Raw genomic sequence first — 6,239 nt, 5'->3', positions numbered from 1 at the left:
CTCTCTCCCTCTCCTTCTCCCTCTCTCCCTCTCCCTCTCCCTCTCCCTCTCTTTTTTTGGGGGTACTGGAATTTAACTTGGGACCTTGCACTTGCCAGGCAGGTGCTTATGCCACTGAGCTACAGCCCTAATCCTAAAATAAGGACTCTTAACTTCAGTTTCAGCAAGGGATTTATGGAATCTGTGTACACATGAAAATTATGGGAATAGTTCTGTATGTATATATGTGCATAGATGTCTATGCGTAAGAATACACACTCGTATGCCTATATGTCTCGGTCCCTGCCGCTGACTATAACACAGTGCCATAGGCTGGGCAGCTTATAAACAATAGAAATTTGTTTCTCACAGTCCTGGAAGCTAGAGTTGCAGGTCAGGTGTGAGCATGCTCAGGGCCTCTCAGCAGCCAGCTTCTGCCTATAGACTGCTAGCTTCTCAAGGTACCGTCACATTGTAGAGCTGAACAAGGGAGCTCGCCTGCCTCTCCAGCCTCTCTTGCAAGGGCACTAAGCTGATTCCTGGGCCCTGCACCCCTCTGGCCTAATTAGCAGGCTCCCACTTTCAGATAGCACTGCACTGGGGATTAGATTCCAACATACAAATACGGGGGCCCAAAAGTTTGGACTTTAGCACGGTGTGTGCATGTGTAGGCATTTGCCACTTACTGAGCAGTGTTCAGCCTTCTTCTCAGATTTGCTGAGGGGTGTGCGGCCTGGAAGTGAGGAACCTCTTATCAGCAAAGTCGCACCAGAACTGCCAGGGTCTGCCCTGGAGACCGTAAGTGTGGGCCTGCTTTGTGGGGACTGGCTGAGCTGTACAGTGGCTGTGGCTATGGGGGCACAGCACGCATGGCCTGTGGCTCTGCACGGAACTGGGTGTTTAGTCTGAGGCCAGGATTTGCAGGCAGGAGAGGTTGCCTTCAAGTCCTCCATGTGTGGAGCTGGATAGATGGTCCTTCTGGTTTTCAGCAGACTCCTTGCCTGGGTATTCAGTCCTTTGCCACCTTGGGGATCTTTGGTGTGTTCATCCCTTGTGGAGAAATACACTCAACCCAAGAGGGCAGACAGCCTATTTGTGGAACTCCCAGAAGGACCCTCGTCTGTAGCCTGACCCTCCCTTGCATCAGCTGGTACCCACATGTCCTTGTCAGGGCTCAGGCGGAAGGCACTGCAACTGCACAGCCTGCTGTGAGGACAGAGGCTGAGTGTGGCCGCCCAGCACTGCCTCCCTGCCAGAGCCGCGATGTGGTATACAGAGGCTGCAAACAGCCTGCCGGGGCAGGAGGCCAGCAGCCTGATGGATGGGCTGTCTGACCCAAGGCACGACTCTGCTGGCACTTGGGCAGGGCCCGGCTCCAGGACTGTCCTTACTCTAAGGCCTGTCTTTGAAATGGTGTTTCAGTGTGACCAGCCCTGAGACTCATCCTGAGGACACAGAGATGAGAAAGGTCACAGCCTAGAAGAAGAGACAGATGGCCAACAGGTCACAAGGTCATGAGATGCTCTGAAAACTGGCTTGGTAGCAGGGGACTCCTCAGGGGCAGACACTTCTGTCTCTTGAATGGAAAGAAGGGTCAGAACTAGAACGTGACACTATATGAGTCAGTGTCTTGCACATAGTTCTCAAAGGGACATTCTGCAGCCCCAGTGCCTCCGATAAGGACCAGCAATTAGTCGTGTCTGTGGAAGGTTTGCAGAAATGACCTAAGTGGGAGATGGAGCGTGGCAAGACTTTATCAAGGAGCAGATCCAGGCTAGGAAGCTTGTAGTACCATTTCATGTTTATTACTTCCTTCTTGGCTATCTCGGAGGGCCTCTGGAGAATATTCTAAGATAGTAAGTTAAAATGCTTTATGTACTTTAGTCTTGGATGGAGGACTGGCAGCCATTAAAAGAGACTTTTCTATTGTGAGGATTTCCAAAGCCCTTCTTCCAGCATTACCTTGTTTGTTCTTATACATCTCTGTTGTCTCTGTGGCTTAGCTGTCTTGCTATTTGGGGGCAGGATCTGGATGTGTCTTTACAGCTGGCTTAGACATTTGACTGGCATTCACTGGGCTGCAGAGGGGTGCCTGGAAGGGTGTGAGCCTTGCCCTTTGGAGGCCTCCTGGAGGATGTGACACTGGGGCTGTGCCAGACCTTCTGCATACCTTTTGAATGGTGCTGGGGGATCGTCCCAGGCAAAGCCAAAGAAACAGGGTTGCCCCCCAGTTCTTTCCAGGAATGGGTTGTTCCATTTGGGAGAGAGGACACAGCAGCCCCTTTGCTGACCACAGGGCTGTGAAGGTCTTCAATACCCAAGGGTCGGCCCAAGAACCCGTGGACTGCCCCTGGCTCTCTGGCAGTGGCAAGACACTGAGAGCCTGGCTTTCTTGTTATTGCTGGAGATGTGCTAAGGGTGGGCATTGGAGGGCACAGGAAGGAAGAAAGTCATTTAGTCTTCGAAAGAATAGAGATGATCAGTACAAGTCCAAGCCTTATCTCAGTCATGCAGTAGCTGCTTTCTGATCAGTAAGCGTGCGGAGCCAGTGGCAGTAGATGGGCCTGAGGCAAGCGGAGAAGTGATATGAATTTAGCCCTTGGGGTTCTCAGTGAAGGGCTAAAGTAAGAAATGTGGGGCCCCAAGAACTATAGTGCCGTCTTCCTCTCTCTTTCAAGTGCAATTCAAAACAAAAATATATAAAATTGTAAGTATTTATAAAGGATGAAGACCAGCAGTTCTAATTTTTCTCATGACAATGACATAAATTTTTTAAAAAATATATATCGAATTCTTTAAAAATGCTTTCCTCATTGAGCTCCACTGAGGTCTGAATGGATGCTCTAGCACTGTGTGGGTACCACAGTTCTAGTTTTAGCTGGATGGGGAGATAAGATGTCCCCAGAACAGTGTGCCCCCATTGCTGGCATTGTCACAGACAGAACTCAGACAAGGAGGTGTCAAAGTTTTTTCAACAAATGTTTGTGGTGGAAGAACAAAAATTTGTCCTTGGCCTTCAGTAGTGAGTAAAGCAAAGCCATACAAGGAAGTCATGGGAGAGTGTGAGGTGAGGCCAGATTCCATCAGGCCAAGTGCCAGCAAAAGGAGTTCGGATGATACTGAGTAGTTTCTGAGAAGCATTAAAAGCTTCTGAGTCTCCTTTATTATTGTAGACCCAGTTTCACCTTCAAGAGATTGAAAGCCAGCCTGGCTTTGCATTTAAGAGTATCTACAGTGATGAAGCTATGCTGGAGTAATTGAGTACTGGTAATTGCTTTTGCTGCGCTTTGGTGTAATGCATTTTTAAAATGGAGTTCCATCCTGTAAATGCATCTATAGGAAAAAAGTGCCAAAGGCTTCATTATCATTAACCAGCGCCAAATGGGATTTCCAGAGACAGTGGAACAAATGAAGACCAGGACTCCGTCCTCCCCTTACCGCTCGAATCTGCGAGGGAGGGATCACGGTAATTGCAGTGATTAAAAAACAACAACAATTTGGGGAAGCAAATATTCACATGGCCTCCGAGTAGCACCCCACACATCACTTATTAATTACAGCGGGCCAAAGTAACTTTGCCGCGGAGCAGCGTGGCGGACACAAGCTTAATCAAGTGATCATACTTAGCGATATCAGTAATGGGACAGACTGACTTTATGGAGCTTCTGATGGAGTATGATGGGACGAACACAATATCACTTACATAATACGCATTCCGAAACTCTCCCCCCTGAAGGTAATAATGAGATTAATCAAACACATTCACATTGTAGGATCTCTCATGTCTGCCAGCATAGATTCTAGAAATGTCAGTGTTTTAAAGAACAGCAAAAGAAGTGTGTGTGTGTGTGTGTGTGTGTGTGTGTGCGCGTGCGTGTGTGTGTGTGTGTGTGTGTGTGTGTGTGTGTAGAGGGAATATTCTAGAAGAAAGAAGACCAAAAAAAGATGTAACAACCAAATTCAGTGCTTGAGCTAAGACTGGACTAAGGATTGGAAAAGTGAACACAGAGCTGTAAAGGACATTTGTTGGGATAGTTGAAAAATTTTAAGTATAGAGTATATATTAAATAATAGTTCTATCAACAATAAATTTCTTTAGCAGAGTCATGGTATGGTAACATACAAGAATACCATGTTACCTGATGATGCATGCATATATGAATGTATTTTAAAATATATTTTAGAGCCTATTAATTTTACAAAATGTTGGGTTTCAATGTTACTTTCATACCTACATATGATATATATTTGTTCCTATTTTTCATCTTTTTTCACACTCCCTTCCCCCCTACTTATTTCCTCTTCCCTCATATATAGTAATAGTCTCCCACCTGTTTCTACTTTTATGTAATCTCTTTTAGTTTCCATGTGTCAGGGAATACATACATTGTTTGTCTTTCTGAGTCTGACTAACTTCACCTAACATGATGACCTCCAGTTCCACCTAATCCTGCCCTTGATGCACTTGTATTCTTTTTTATAATATTCTGCATTGTAGTGGAATAAATACTCCATGGTGTATGTAGACAAGAGCATTTGCTCCCACTACAGTAAGTTTAGGCAATCAGAGCAGGAAATAGTGACATTAGGGATGGTCCTTGAAGTGGTCATTTCCTTGCTACTTGCAGGTAATAAACTGGGGTAGGACCAAGGTGCGGAAGGCATGGGGACATGAGCCTGAAATATAGCGTCTGCTATTGGAAAGACTCGAACTCTGTGTTCTGAACACTGGATGGGATTATACTTTGAATATTCTTTTCCTTTAAAAAACAAAAAGCTTTGGCCGTTCTCAACTATCCTGAATGGGACCTGCAGGGGATATGGGTATCCTGTCAGCCCGGGGTTGGTGGCCCCTAGAAGGCACTTGGCTCCTCCTCCTGTAACTTCTTCACTGGGTCTTGCTTCATACACAGCATTTCAGTCTTGGAAGCTGTTCTCTCAGCTCACACCATTCTCGTCAGCCAAAGTTCTCGCTAGGCAGCAAACCCTGATTTCCCCTTTTATTGCTGAGGCCTCTCAAACACACCTTTGCTATCCCTTCCCTCACCAGTCCTGTCATCATTTCCCTGGCATTTCAACTCCTCAATCACACACTACTCCGGGTATATCCTTGCTTCCTCCTCACCTGTGAAGCTGGCATCTCCTCCCAAAATCCTGCAGATGAGTAGGCCTGAAACCAGGACGAAAGTCCATTGAAAAAGTGGCAAGATTCTCCCCGTTCACTCTTCGACTTCATGGAGTCAAGTGAATAAATGCTGCCCCGGCTACCAATATGGGCAGAAAACTGGAAATGGATTCTGCCAGGAGAGTGAAACAAGGATTTGGGCCAAGAGGCATCTCACCCCACGTGGGTATCAGACTGGAAAGAGGGATTAAGTGACTATCTCTCATGCTGAATAGAGATCTCACCAACCAGTGCCTTCTACGGGGGTCTTAGCAAAAGAATACAGACTTTTACACTGTGGTCAGGTAACATGATTGTTTTCTTTAATGTGCTTTCTAGTAGAGACCCAAAGATATTGAGAAGAGTTGTTTTTCCTAATCGTGGCCCATCCACAGTATTTCACAGTGAAGCCCATAGTTAGTAAATACCACGCAGAGCTTCCAACTAGTATTTTCTTGCCTTCCACTTAAGAAAAGCTGGTCAGGGATCAACAGATGCTCAAAATGAGTGACAGAGTATGAAAGACAACGGGGAGGAAACAGAAAATCCTGGGAGATGACATCTTTTAAAAATCATTTAAATATCCTCAAAGAGATAAGACATAGCTATTGCATCCAAGTAAGAAGGTTATTGTAGTAAAGAAAGAGCCAGAACAAATCACAGCCTTGGGGAATTAACAGCATGTCAGTAAAAATGAAGCAGTCTATGGATTTGTTGGAGGTTAAAGTTGACATATCTTTTAGAAAGGAGAGACAAGACAAAAGGCGGGTAGAAAGTAGGAGAGAAGCGGCAAGGTAATTAAAGCACTAGTCCTAGAGATCCACCATCCCAATAATAGTCATTCTATTATTGGAGGCAGGAACAGGGGGAATGTTAGCACGAAATTTTCCATAACTCTAGCGCATGTCAGGGTCTAAAAGGCTCGTTGAGTGTTCCTCATAATGCATGAAAACAGACCCATTTTAGGACAAAGGAAGGTCCCATGAATCCTCAAGCAGATAAAACAAGAATAAAACAGCATAATAGTTTCAGATGACTTAAAAATGATGTGGAAAGCTAGAAAAAGATAAAGTAATGCCTTTAGCATCCTAAGTGA

At 45.6% G+C, this 6,239-nt stretch overlaps 1 protein-coding gene across 1 annotated transcript in view; it reads left to right on the top strand.

Annotated features, from left to right (window-relative positions):
* The window catches only part of Galnt18 (polypeptide N-acetylgalactosaminyltransferase 18), a 346,030-nt gene that overhangs the window by 107,060 nt on the left and 232,731 nt on the right, over positions 1-6,239 (top strand). The window lies entirely within an intron of this gene.

This window comes from Octodon degus, unplaced genomic scaffold, assembly GCF_000260255.1.
Source record: "Octodon degus isolate 3935 unplaced genomic scaffold, OctDeg1.0 scaffold00067, whole genome shotgun sequence".
Taxonomy (NCBI): domain Eukaryota; kingdom Metazoa; phylum Chordata; class Mammalia; order Rodentia; family Octodontidae; genus Octodon; species Octodon degus.
This window is presented reverse-complemented; position numbering and strand designations above follow the sequence as displayed.